Source organism: Azolla caroliniana, unplaced genomic scaffold, assembly GCF_043228905.1.
Source record: "Azolla caroliniana isolate FFs.n. ecotype wild unplaced genomic scaffold, voAzoCaro1.0.p SCAF_17, whole genome shotgun sequence".
NCBI lineage: Eukaryota > Viridiplantae > Streptophyta > Polypodiopsida > Salviniales > Salviniaceae > Azolla > Azolla caroliniana.
This window is the reverse complement of record NW_028230452.1, coordinates 853,634-869,422: the sequence shown is the minus strand read 5'-3', so window position 1 is coordinate 869,422 and position 15,789 is coordinate 853,634. Positions and strand designations below refer to the sequence as shown.

At 35.4% G+C, this 15,789-nt stretch overlaps 1 long non-coding RNA gene across 1 annotated transcript; it reads right to left on the bottom strand.

Moving 5' to 3' along the window:
* Window positions 1-2,358: 2,358 nt before the first annotated feature.
* LOC147852635 (uncharacterized) lies at window positions 2,359-5,982 on the bottom strand. The gene is made up of 3 exons (XR_015531250.1): window positions 5,870-5,982; window positions 5,616-5,838; window positions 2,359-2,862 (listed from the first exon to the last, which is right to left on the bottom strand). It is a non-coding gene; the product is annotated as an uncharacterized LOC147852635 (long non-coding RNA).
* Window positions 5,983-15,789: the final 9,807 nt, after the last annotated feature.

The window sequence follows — 15,789 nt, the reverse complement described above, 5'->3', positions numbered from 1 at the left end:
TGTTTTTACATATGTGTGGAATTGAGTCGTAGTGACACTTGAGGTTCAAACATTTACTAATAAATGTTGCAATCAAGCGTGCACTTTGTGTTTGTGAGAGGAATGGATGTATGGGATTGATCCGTATTGGCAACGTGCAAAGCAAACTCGATTATGGTTGAATGCATTTGATATTACCAATGTGTCAAAAACTATTTCTTGAACTCAACATTAATCTCCACTATTAATCATATGTTTTGAAATGCACAATAAGACCTATTTGATTGTTTGTTTGTTTGTGTGTGTGTGATAGAGAGAGAGAGAGAGAGAGAGAGAGAGAGAGAGAGAGAGAGAGAGAGATTTTATTACACTCTTTGGAGATTATATATGACCCATGAGACCAAAAATATAATGTTTTCATGTAATACATGTGAAAGTGAATAGTCTCTCGATGCTTAAGAACTTTACTATTAAATGCCGCTATTGAGAGTGCACACAATTACTATTGGTATAATGATTGGGTTTGGTTGAAGATGTGTAAAAGCACAGTGAAATGTAACCAGAGGTAGAGCATTGTATCAAAGTGTGAACTAAGTTATATGGAAGCAATCACTCAAATAGTGGACGACTTACAAGTAGATGAACTCTCAACATTATTAATGTTTCTTTGTTCAACGAATACAGTTTTGTGCCTAGGTAAAATATATGTATTATAACTTGTGAAGAGTGACCTCAATATTTTCCCCATGTCATGAATAAGTCGAAAGCAATCGCCCAAATGGACAACTAGATGAACTCTTTTAACATAATGTGTATTTACTTCATTCGACAAAAAAATAATAATGGTTTTGTGGTTATATGTAATATATATAGTACAATTTTGTGAAGCATGAACCTCTATGTTTTCCCCATGTCATGGTACATTAACGTTGCAAAGAGGCCTTGTTTATAGAAGAATCTATTGATTCACCATAAAGGAAGTGTATCACATCCAACCTTTCAATTTAGACCATACAATTTTTGCTTTCACATGTCTCTTGGTTTTTGTATGCTTCTCATCTTATTACATAAAGTTGATGAGAACAACTTACCATATACTACTCAACCATTCCCTAAGCATTTTCCATGGCCATAATCTCAATTGGAAATGATCCAGTCCACAAAGCAAGAAAGATATGACATTTGTTTCTGGGAAAAAACTTTGTAAGATAATAATTTTGTTATAGAGAAGCATCAATTCCATGGCAATAATCTCAATTGGAAATGATCCATTCCACAAAACAAGAAAGATAATGACAATTTTTTTGGGGAAAAAGCTTTGTAAGATAATAATTTTGTTATAGAGATGCGCCAATTCCACCAAAGTAATGAAACTTTATTTCTTAAGAAGACCCAATGTTTCATTTCCCCACCAATGCATATGTTCTCAAATCCATTATATGTTCTCTTTACATCTTCTAGGCAATAAATAGCCCATTTATTAGCTTTAAAGCCATAATATCCAAAGCTTTCCTCAGTTTCAAGTAGCTTTTTATAAGCATAATATTTGTTTTGAAACAATAGACACATTTAGAGCTCATGCATGCCCTTATAAACATTTGTGCATCTCCTAAAGTATTTACAAAAAGCATCTTCATATACATAATACAACCAAAACAATATGACTACATTCCCAATAACAATTTTTTTAGTGCTTTCTTCCTACATAAGCTTTGAGAACCATTTGGTCCAATTCGCCAATGCATAGACCAAATGAAGTTAAAGAACCACCATTCTAGCTTAGCATGAATACTATTATTAAATATGATATTCCATCAACCATACACACATGATATGCAACAATAATACCATTAAAATTATGAAATTCCATCACCCCTACACAACATGCAACACAATACAAAATTCCACCACTTGACGTTATAGAAATTGTCACTTCTATTGACTTTATAGCTCTAATTCTTCCATATACCTCCAAAGATGCTTGAGACACACATGCACAATAGAATAAAATAGTTTTTACCTTCTTAAACTAACCAAATTTGACAAATGGGATTAAATAAAAATATCACCTTTTGTAACTTTCCATTACAAACCTTGCATATCCTCAATACATGGGCGATGATACCATGATGCTACCTCAACACCTAACTTTTGTGAGCAAATTCAAGGAAGTGCTAGGCTCTCTGAAAGTTGAGTCTTACAGGTAAGAAAGAAGTGTGTGTGTGCGAGAGAGAGAGAGATTAATGTTTGCTAAGACCGAATTCAGCCCATGAGACGTATTGGCATCTTCACCTTGTATTGCAATCAATATCGAGTGTTTACTAAACTTCATCTTGCCACTTCATCCTTACTGCCTTTAAAAATCTATCCTACATCACATACTTAACAACATTGCTTGACAACTATCAGAACATCTTCCACTCCCTTCCTATCTTTAATGTCTTTAATAAACTATCCTCAATGATCACTTAATAATCTACCCTCCATGATCACATACTTAATAGCACCACTTGAGAACTCCCACAACATCTTCCACTACCTTCCTTATTGTCTTTAATAAACTATCCTCAATGATCACTTAATAATCTACCCTCCATGATCACATACTTAGTAGCACCACTTGAGAACTCCCACAACATCTTCCACTACCTTCCTTATTGTCTTTAATAAACTATCCTCAATGATCACTTAATAATCTACCCTCCATGATCACATACTTAATAGCACCACTTGAGAACTCCGATAACATCTTCCATTTCCTTCCTTTAGTGTCTTCAATAAACTATCCTCAATGATCACTTACTCCATAGCACCACTTGAGACTCCAATAAACATTTTACTCCCCATCTCTTTTATCCATTGTCCCATATGCCTCCAAAGATACTAGAGAGTGAGTGAGAAAGAGAGTTTTGATAATAAAAGGGATTGTGTCAAAATTTATTCTTCTATATCAAACACATTCACTACATTTAGACAATATGTTCCAAGAATAATTATATTAGCATCTACATTAGAAGTTTCTAAATCGATTATGTGGAGCTACTAACAAACATGATAACTTTACAACTCTAGTTGCACACATGGAACATCACCCACAATTACCTAAAACTCTCATTCTTCAAACAAAACGTCAACGACAACAATTGTTATAAGCTTACCCACATGTCCAATTCATATACACTTTGCATTACAATTAGCCACCTTAACAATTGAAAGTCTTCAATACTAGTTAAAAAGTAACACAACTACAATTAATATTGGTTTTGATGGTGTTACCATGTTCGACGCAATGACCATTTTCCGGCATTTGTTCATTAGTTAGATGCAACACACCAATTCTAGACAAAAACATGCATGTCAACAATCATTTTAAACAAAAATATGTGATCACATTCATTAGTTACTATTTGCTAATACATTATGAGATTCGTCCAAAAAAACTACCTTTAAATCAATGCTATATAAGAGAAGTCCATTTTCTCAAGTACCTAACAACAAAATCTACGGTACATTCATTAGTTACTAATACATTATAGATTCTACTATGTCCCAAAAGCTATCATGTACAAATGCCATGTTCTCTAGTGCATACACACAACATCTAGGATAAGTTCATTAGTTACAACTAATACACAATATGAGATTCTACCATGTTGCAAAATGGCTCCCTTCAGTCAATTCTAAACAAGATAATCCTATAAGATATTATTTACAAATACGTACCCACAAAATCTAAGGTAAGTTCATTAGCTACTACTAATTCACAACATGAGATTTTACCATGTCCCAAAAACATGGCCTTTAAATCAATTCTAACCATTGAGACAATCCCATAAGCTATCATGTACAAATACCACATTCTCGAGTACACGCCCTTTCTTTATAGGCATTGTAGCATGGATACATCTCAAATACCACAAATATAAGAGTTACAAATGATTCCAACTATTTGCAAATATTACCTTCCAAGGAGTTGGATAACACCTTCCACTACAAAACAAGCAAGCAATCTCATGTCGCTTGATAATTAATCTCAAATATTCAACCAAATATTTGAGATCGAACCGGATAGAAAACAATAACCTAAATTAATATACAAATGATCAAAATAACCTAAATTCAGGTTTAAACTATCCATTCAAGATGACTCATAGATACACCACCAACAAATCGACTAATTCAAAAAGACTCAAGATATTACAAATATTTCAGCTCCCACCTAACCGATCGCCAAATCCACGAAATACATTCACATAATTTATTGCTTAGAATCTAACCATATTTGACATAAACCAAATCATAACACACTTTCATAAACCTCACAAAGTACAATAACATTACGATCAAGTAACCATATGATCAAAGATATTCACAAAAATCCATATATTTAAGTACCAATTTCGATCATCCAGAAAAGATTCGTTACTATGGCCAGACCCTAAAACATAAACAAAAATTACACATCACCCTGACATTTAGCTAAAATTTTGGTTAAGAGAAGAAAATTTGACCCTATTCATAAAGAAAAACAGATTTAAAAACAAAATATCACAATGAAACCAAACATTAGTTTAGACAAACAGTTTCTGTTCGATTAATAATTAACATCATAACTATGAGCACGTGAATAATTATTAATCTTTAGCAAAAAACTTCATTGATAAGCCAGGTTACTAGTAATCCAAAATCTTGATGATAAGCCGAAATTACACATCACCCTGACATTTAGCTAAAATATTGGCTAAGAGAAGAAAATTTAACCCTATTTATAAAGAGAACCAGATTTAAAGACAAAATATCACAATAAAACCTAACACTAGTTTAGACAAACAGTTTCTGTTTGATTAATAATTAACATCATAACTATGAGCACGAGAATAATTATTAGTCTTTAGCAAAAAACTTTACTGATAAGCCAAGTTACTAGTTGTCCAAAATCTTGATGATAAGCCGACTTACTAGTACTCCTTTACATACAAACATTTGATGTCAAGCAATGCATCCTACATGAAAGCTCAATCTTGCTTAAGGAGATCACGTTACTGGACAAGCCTAAAGAAACTACACTAAAAAACTAAATAACCAACACATTTATATCTAAAATCCATATCTTAAAATAAATCAGATAAGTTCAGAAAACAGAAACACATAAATCATAGAAAAATAAATTTCGAAGATAATCGACGTCATAGACATTAAAGAGATCAGGATATAAGAAAAACCGGATAAAGAAAATGCATAAAATATAAAGAGATCAGGATATAAGAAAACCCGGATAAGAAAGTGTATAAAATATAAATCAAAGCTATATCTGACATTGCCTCACGATTTAACTAGAACATTTTTTAACAGTAACATCAATACTAGAACACAGGAATTAACCAGATCCAAGTCTCAGGTGCAAGAAAATATAAAAAAAATAAAGAAAATTTAAAACACAGACATAAACAGATCCAAATCTTAGATGCAAGAAAATATAGAAAGAAATAAATTAAAGCCCATATCTCAAACAGGTTCCAACATATACATAACAATTAAGAAGAGTAATCACTATGAGAATCCAAAAACAAAAGCAAATTAAACACAAAAATTAGGGTAGACGGTAGAGAGAGAAATACATTTAAACGGGCTCTTACCAGGATAAGAAACCACGGAAGACCGTCGTATAATGATAGTGATAAACAGTTCGCCTGATAATTTTATACACAAAAACTCAGGAGGAAATTATAAGCTTTTAATCGAAGGAAAAAAATAGACAAGTTGATAAGAATTAAAAGCGTCCGACGAGGCTCAGATCAACTCTGACTCAGATTCAGTTGATGCAGATGGGGAAGAAAAACAGACAGGAAGGCTTAAAAACTAGAAAGAAACAAGAAACAAATTGTACTACAATAAATAAAAGGAAGTATTCAAGTCTTTTTTCCCGACCTGCACCAAGCGAATCTGAGCGAGAAATGAGAAAAGGAATTGAAGAAGGCGGAGATGGAGATGGAGATGGAAATGGAGATGAATTAAGGAGGAGGAGGAGGAGGAGGAGGAGGAGGGTGCAGCTAAGAACGGAGAGCTTGGCTTTCTATTCTTATCAAACTGTTTTAATTTTATCTATTTATTTAGGCATTTTACATAATTCAGCAATTATTATTGTTATTATTATTTTTCCGCAAAATTTCTGGGTGTGAATTGGGCAGCTCATACTAAACCCCACCCCAATCCAAAATTTCAAGGCACACACACATATTTATACCTACACATACACATACATACATACATACATACATACATACATACATACATGGTAGCTAGGGGTGGGTTCACGTGGTACCCCTCTCATTCTACTCTACGGATCCATTTTCTCATCCTCAACAATGTGTGTCCAATCTCCGGGACATCGACACGCACGTGCCGCCTCATCCCCTCCCCTTCCCCCAATCAGTAATGTGTCATCCACTTTGGGATCCTATCTCCTCATCGTCAACGTGACACTTGTCCTTGGGCCCAATCTCCTCCCGTGATTGATGTTCCAAACATCCATTCCCCTCCCAGGTGTTAAGCTTACACATACTTGTCTAGTCCCTCCTTTGTCTTTATCAAATTTATATTCAATGTAGGCTAGCATACCCTTGATATTGTTGGTACGAGCCCTGTACATAACTACAACATCCTAGACATGTTCCTTTATGTTGGTAGACAAACAACCCACGCGTTTTGGGAATCAACATGTTTACTTCATCCCCCCCCTCCCCATCTGTCCAAATCTCATCCTGATCGATATGTCTCTTGATATGTTACGAGGTTTGATCTCCTCGTGATGAATGTGCCACGTCATCTCGGCTTGAGAATCTCGATCTTCTCATCATCAACATACCATCTTAGCCCACTTGAGGTATTGCTTATGTGCATTTGATCTAGTCATATCCAATCTTGACCAATTGATGGTTGATGTTGGCTAACATGCTTTGAACATCGTTGAGATGAGCCTCACTAATTAGAGCTCACAATATGTGTTTTTGGAAGTTGACAGAAAACCCACGTGATTCATAAAACAATGTTTGCACCATAAGGTGAAGAAGCTTGATGGTAAATCTATCGAGCTTATACAAATGTCCAAGCATGGTATAGATCATTGTGGTTTAGACATGTGGGCCTAGAGTTAACTGATTTAATTAGTTATAAGTACTAGATGTGATCATATGCTTGTTAATTTGTTCAGAGCAGCATAAATTGTGGTTAACTACCATGTTTTTTACATGTCGGATTCTAAGGCTTGCATGTGGCTTTGTTTAGTTTGTAGATCATACACTTGGAATTGCCACACCTTTAAAGAATGCACATCATCATGGTAATTTTAGAGCATATTACGTAGATTTGCAAGGCTTTTGGAGTATACATGTGGTTTTGTCATGTTTTCATAGCCAAATTCTTATGGTTGTAGGATAAGATCGCATAGTACATATTTCCATTGAGTATTTGGAGCACACATGTTATTTGGTGTTTTGGTTATGGAGCATCCATGTAGATGTGTCTAGATTTTGGGACTTAATTGTGGTTTTGTCGAGTTTTGGGAGCATATATGTGAAAATTTCATGGTTTTGTAGTGTTACAAATGTTCAGAGTACGTGTGTTGGGAGAACAAATGCCGATCATAAAAGTTATTTGGTTGTTATATTTGGTTACCATACAAACACAAAGAAACACTTATTGAATTGGACTAGATCAGATGTCTTAGAATCTAATACAAGAATTGATTAAGGAATAATTGGCGTGGTCCAAATGCAAGTTTGCTCAATCAATTCCAAGATTATGCAAATTGATTTGGTTATGTATATGTAAATGCCATGAGTAAATTTGCATGCCTATAAATCATAATGGATTTGATTTTACACGGACAACAAACGTTTGTCGGAAAATTTTCGTCATCTAAAATTTCACTTCTTTTCATGAACTCATGAGTGTAGGTATTGATGAAGCAACACTCATCTTCGTGTAATTTATGTGAATAATGAATTGATTGAGAGATAGCATTGGGATTAATGAGGGCTTGGTTATTAGCTATTGAACAATTGATTGGCAATAAACGCTTGGAAAGAAAGAAAGGATACTATCATTATTGTCTATAGCAACATTAGCATGGTTAATGAGAGATATTGAATCACAACTTGGCAATTAGAATTTTCGAATCAAAATAATGGATGTGGTATTTCCACTCTAACTTTCTCTCTTCATTTGCCTCCACTACTTTGCCCCGAACTAGAAAATATTTTGGAGTACCATACTCTCAACCCCGACCAATCCTTGCACTATGCACATATATCCCTCGCAATTGAAATGAGGTGTCTTGACTACAACATTCATTAGTAAATTTCTTGAGCATCGAGAATCCATTATCATCTCCATATAAACCAAATGAAAATGCTTCACTTTGGCCCCACAGGTTATATAGGATCTTCGAAGGAGGTAATAAAATCCATCTATCTTCGAAGGAGGTAATAAAATGCATCTATCTGCCTCTCTGCCTCTCTTCTTTTGAGTGTACCCTTGTTCAAACTTGACTAACGTCATTTAATTCAAAAGAGAACAATGTTTTTACACTTGAGAATAAATACTATGTATTGAATAGATAGAAAAATCTAAACTCTCTCCCTCTCAAGAGACTTTCTGACAAATGTGTCCATTTGAGAGGAGACATATCATGTCGTTAGGATTCCTTTTATTTCTTCTCACACAAAAACGTTCAATACATTTAAGTTATCAAGTTGTTACCCAAACTTTTTAAAATCCTCTTCATTTGCATGGATTGATAATGATCACATAGAGTGCATGTTGCCACATACCATTCACATTGTTTGTCTATCATTTTGTAAACATCATCTATCAACTAAGTTCAAATATTTAACCCATTGGCAATTAGGGATTTCCACATGTCATTTTTGTTACATTGTTGTGTGGAAGGTCCATTGCTTTATGGAATAAAACAATAGTATGCACACAACCCCTCTATGTATGAACCAATTTATGACTTGTGTAACATCAATACTAAAGTAAGATGGAAGGACCACAACATCATGGTTGTTCATACAATGCATCACTTACAACAAAGAATAATTCACAAGTGAAATCCTCTAGTAATTAGTTTGGAAATTGTTGATATTACGATGTCTATAAAAGAATTGGGGCCTTGAAGCAAGGCAAATGTTGCCACAATTGCATCACAATAAAAGAGAACCAATTATGAATTTAACGCTATTTAAAACTAAATTGTTGATCAATTTGGATCCGCAACACATTACTATATGAAATAAAGATCAATGGTTTATATTTTAATATGCACAAACAATTTATGTTCCTCACCATCTACCTTTGTGTATCAATTCAAAACTTGTCAACATTTTGATGACCGGTTGATAAATCATGTGATCTCACTTACCAAAAATATTCTTGCAATCATAAAGCTTCACCATTAATGTGACAAAACTTGCATCCTTTTTTCGGAAATCCCCAATTTTAAAATTTGGCTAACAATCAATGTGGCTTATCATGATTATTGGGATTTGGAGGATGATGGTTCCTATGGATGATGTTATGTTTCTCTAGAACAAGGGGGAGAGACCATGACCACATACTACACTTAGAAAATTAAGCTAAGTTATTCATATACTAATCGCAACATTTAAAATAATATACAATTGATGACACTTTGGCAAGTACTAGTCTATGGATGATGTATCATGTATATAATATAACTAACAAACATAGAACGATCTTGCAAAAAAGAGCTAAGGACATCATATTCTACTCATTGAGCTATCCAATCAAAGTAGATAATCTTCCATTCTTTTGGTTATGTCGCATCTCTTCGAGTATCTCATTCATTAACAACCTCTTCATAAAGTAGCATCCGAATGGACCATCAGTAACCCCAATGCTTAGTGTTAGAAAAGGACAAATGCCACTTTGATCCTTGAGATAAGGAGATGAATCAAGCTTCAACATATGGTCAAACATTAAACACCTTGTCCACTTACGTCAATAAGTTCTCAAGATATTGCCTAATACACCATTTATACATGCTGAAAAGCTCTTCATAGACAACCAACATGAGTGTGTGATGAAGATATTACTAGTATTGTATAATTTTCATTGCAATCCTTGCCTACTTGGAAGCATACCCACCACAAAAAAATCATACATGGGTATGTATCATAATCATGACATCCTTTTGCACTCAATATAAATGCACAAACTATGCTACATACATCTTGACGTATGATGGTATGATCAAATGAAAATATGTGAGTCTTTAGAAGAACTTACGTGGCTTAGAATGTGTGTGGGTGGTTGTAGGTTTTCACCGAAATACATATTTACATAAGACGGTATGATCAATGAATGTCTCAAAGGAATTAGGAAGTGAAGAATGTGGGGAGGTGGTTATAATCTTTCATAGAAATAATCATTATATGTTAAGGGAAAGAAAGATTTATAAATGTTTGATTGTGTAATTTTTAGAGTAATACCCAAGAGTATCTAAAACAAGAGTTGTCTCATGAAACAATTATGCAAGGCAAAGAACATATAAGATAATTAGTTTTGTGTGCCCAACATGTGAGAACCACTTGTAGTACTTGCTCGCCACACATATTATGCATACTATGAATGATACTTATGATTTTGTGGTATTGCTTGAAAGGTTCTTGCCCAATGGCAACGAAGCCTCTTGGGCGCACTTCTCTATAAGTAATGTTGCAATTTGCGCATTATTTATCCACACCTATTCTTCTGCTTCCATATATCCTAGTGTGAAAGAAGTAATGAGAAGGAGGTTCAAGTTGTACACCCTATTATGTAGAAGTTTGAAGGTTAATTTTGCTTGCATCATACCCCATCTATGAAGTCCCTACATTTGTGTATATATATCATAATACTAATTTGAAAGTCAATGAAATTTGGTTTTGCCATTCACAAATGCAAGCAATGCCTTTAATTAAGTAGCAAAACAAATAAATATATGATAGATACGTAGAGCAAATAGTAGCCACATACACTACCCAATGTTATTCTTAGGGCTACTATACGTGCACAACCTTTTTCTTAGCTCTCAAACTTGAAAGACAAAATTGTATACATGAACATTATATGCGTGAATATAATGAATTGCATTCCTACTAAGCTATTCAACAATCAAACAAGTGACACGTGATATTCGTCTCTTGGTAAATTATCAAAAGCCAAAAGACTTAATGTGGACACATATGCCAATAATCAACACATTACATATCATTGTGTTTTGTGTTCATGTCACTTCATGTTTAGACTCACATGAATTGAAATCTTATATGAAACTCTACATCAAACTTGTGAACAGACAAAATATGATCTACCTTCAATAGAATTGAGAATCCTAAATTGTTGTTTGAAAATTGGTTAAATTTACCATGTTTTTTCTGAAGCACAAAAAAGGAATGAAATGTTGGTGGATGAGATATACTCCTAAGCATGAGTCATGAGTCATGACATGCCTTCCGAGTACAATATACTAAGGGCACTCCAATGTCCCTTACTTTGTTACGAGGGAATAACGACATTGATGCTCAACCGAACTACCTTACCCACTCTCTTTCTAACCCAAGAAGGTTGAAAAATTTCAAGTAATTCAATAAACAATCAATATACCCACTTACTTGTACTACCTCCACCCCAAAGTTATCTAGATTTTTTTAGTTTAGTAAGCAATCAACACAATTGCGCACACCAACACATATTCATGTATGATTATTATTCTCTACCTTATCAAAGCAAACAATTATTGTTCTTCACGTTACCATATGTATAGTTTTCTCATTATGCGATTTTCCATGAACAATATGCATCAATAACATTCACTTGGATTGGTAAATGTGTATCACCCCAAACAATACTCACAATGATCCTCTATATCGATAGTCTATCATAGAAGTGCAAACTACATATATACTTAGCTACGGGTCTACAATCATACAAACAATATATATTAGATTATTGTCATAAACTAAGTCCATAATTTCAATTTAGTTATCATGCTAGACTGATTTAACATTGAAGATGTATCTTCATATTGTTATATAGGCGCTACAAATACATTAATGGTGCACATGCACATAATGAGTTATTTCATTTTGCTAGAGGTTCATATTCATGTTGTGGACTAATACTAATACTTTTTGGAAAAAAAAATACTAATACTTTTTGGCATTTTCACCTTTTAAATCACTTGATGTCAAAATCTCTATGGTTGAGGAAACTCACCAATATTGAACATGACTTTCCGTGTGTTATAGTATAAGCCATATCACGCATATCTCCCCAATTCTGCACTTTTGAAGGTGTTAACTTGCTAAAAACTCGTAGTCAATGAGAATTTTCGAAAGTTTATAGTCAACTTATAAAGTCGTAAGAGCGATGTCATGATAAGATCTTCGGTCGAGGTAAATGTCATCGAGTGCACAAACCATGTAAAATCACATTATTTCTCAGGACTAATAACCATATAAGATCCTTTGCAAAGGTAAGTGCCATTGATTGCACAAACCAACATCTTAAATCTATTTTAAGTTACAAGATTGACAACCTCATAAGATGCTTTGGCAAGATAACCGCCATTGAGTGGCTCAAGAAAAGAGCATCAAGATCAAGACCTTATGGTATTCATTGTCAAAAGTTTACCACTAGATATGTGATGATTATTCTCCCTCTTCTATATCACATGCAAGAAGTTAGAATAAGTCACAAAGAAGGCCTTATACATGTACATTAGCTAGGGACACATAAATATATGATGGGTAATAGTTTTACACACCAAATGATGAGATGCTCTCTCTAGACATTATAAAACCATTATGAGCTAACACTAATATAGTTATGTAAGAAATGATAATTGTCTCTTTGAGTTGAAAATATGAACAATTATTTACAAAAGCCCATTGAAGTAAAAAGAAGAAATCATTTGATTTCATCATTTCTCAAAGACCATAATAGTAATCTAAACTTTGCCACAATTTATGAGCGGGAACCTATTATCCCATAAAATTGCAACACTTTGTTTTTTTTTCTTCCAAAAAACACTACTTCACATTAGTTAGCAAATAGAATACAACAACGTTTACCCAAATCCACAGTGGGATCAACATATACAACTCGGAGGAACAACTCCAAAACTATCAAACAAAATTGTTGAGAATCAAGCTCAATTTGGTCTAGTGTGTGAACTCACCTTGAGAGTGAATAGACACTCCAACGGTCAAGAGTCACCATTATGTCACCTCTTTGTATTCTAGCATTTAGTATGAGTCATAGAATCATATTCTATGACACATAACTTATGAGCTTACAAATTCCCCATGCTCCATGAGTCTTGTAGTTAATGAAGAGAGAGGGTGACTATATAAAGCACCCTCCTCCCACCTTGTATAATGTTGAGTATTTCTCCTTTGTCAATATACTTTTACCTTGCGTATTCTCAGTGTTTCACACACACACTCTCTCTCTTACACACACACACACACACAACTCACATCTCTTCCGCTTCACAAGAATCCATCTCTTGATTCTTTACATGGTATCAGAGCGATTTGGTAGCTCGATCTAGCCCATTCGCCTCATCGTGATCGTGTTTTGTACTGACAAGTACTTCAAAGCTCATAAATGAGCTACTGACATTGACTCCCAAAACTATTCCTAGTAACTCTAAAAAATATTCCTATTACTAGGAATATCTTTCCTAATGGCCTACCGGCTCCCCACCGATCTGGCCTAGCTGATCGGTCTTTGTCTGATCCGGCTCTCAGCTTCTTCAGCTGATCTAGGCCTAACCGATCGGTTTCCATTCGATCCGGTTATCGACTTCATTTGATCCGGCCCAAGTTGAGCTTGCTCGCTCAACACTCCCCCTCAACTTTAGGTTTTTCGTCAGCTCTACCTAGTCCCCTGTTCCAACATCTCCTTGCTTCATGCCTCCTAGGTTGTGTTCCACAACTCGTTAGGTCTAGCGCTCCTTGATCTACTCGATCAACTCTTCTGTTGCTAAGGCCTTTGTTGGCCTTCTTCTGGCCTCTACGACTTCGGCGCCCCTTGATCCTTCGACTCTCTTGCCTTGATATCATCTTAGGCTGCCTTCTCGTTCATTTGGCCTTCATGCGATTCAACTCATCCGAATCACTATTCTTGACCGAATCAACTGTCTCCAATCCGTCTTCTTCTAGGCCGTTGACAATATCTGACCATGTCCTAGTCTTGGCCTTCATCTTCAGGTCGACTTTTCCTTTCTTGGCTCTGCCACCTACGTTGGCTTTCTCATCTTTACCTTCCCCTTGTTTGGTTGGCTCCTACTTAGGCAAGACTGACTAGTTGGGCCGACCGGATGGTCGACGACAAGGCCAACTAATCGGGCCGACATGACAGTCGACACAGGAGTCGGCTAGTCGAAATGACTAGTCGATTAGGCAGTTGATTAACGATTGTTACTGTTATTATTAGATAATAATAAGAATAGGCATATTTGTAAATAACACATATTCTGCTGAAGTCTAAATACGTCTAGGGCAAAACATTAAGTGTGTGTAGGTTAGAGTGAGAGAGAAGAAGAGAGACATGTAAGAGGTGAGCGGCACCATAACTGTGTGTGTAACAGTAGATACCAAGAGCCCGGTGTGGCTGGTACACTCTGTAAGAGAGAGTGTTGTAATCTATTTTAACTTTCTCCGGTATATCCACTATAATAGTGAAGATCTGTTCTCTCGTAGTTTTCCTGTTTATTGTTTTCCACGTAAAACTATGTATTGTGTATATCTTGTCCATTTCCTGTTTTTTGTATCCATGCTGCATATTTCTGCGTATCTTAAGGAAAGATTTAAGATCCCATCTCATCAAACTGGTATTAGAGTGACAAGTGCAAAGATGGAAGGAAGTGTGAGTGGATTTGTAGGAATGATGGTCTTGAACTCACACAACTACGTTGTTGTGAAAAATCCGTCACTATGTGCGGCTTGTGAGGCGGAACCGCCAGGGTTCTTGACCGAAAGGATTCGAAGTTTGCACTAGCTTTAGCGAGAAAGTATTTAAGATAGATTGAAAGAGAGAGAGATTGAGATACGATAGAACGCTTGACTTTAGATTGAGAGAGATGGAAATGTAGAGAGAGATTAAGATTGAACCCTTGACTTTAGATTTGAGGAACAAGATAGATCATCAATTGGATAACGAATTTTTCTTCTTATTAAATTCTTGATTAATACCTCGCTCCCTTTGATATTTTTCATCTATTCTTTTATAGACGCCCCCATGCATATGATGCATGTGAGGCTACAAGACATGCATACAATGCATGAAATGCATGTGATTTTGTTCGTTTCACACCGAAATCGTTCGATCTATCTTTCCAGTCCGCATCTGACTCGGTGATCTGGTCCATCTGGTCCGATGATCCGATCTAGTCCGGTTCCGGTGCCGTTCGTCCGTCTGGCCGGCCTGGTTCCATTGCCGTTTAGTCCCGGTCTCGGTCTCGTCGCAATCTGGCCGTTCCATTCCCAGTTCCATCTCCGTGCGTCTATCCCGGTCCCGGTTCCGGATTCGTCGCCGTCCGTCTGGTCCGGTTCCGGTTCTCCAAAACCATTTTGAAAAACTTGGCCGCATCCATTTGTCCAAGTTATACAACCAAACCTTTTTGGGCTCCTAACACATAGACAAAATATAAAAAGATATGGCTCTACTTATATACTCTTGAATCTAGATAGTGTCCTATCTATGTGGGATATCTCACAATTTTGTTTACCTCTTCTT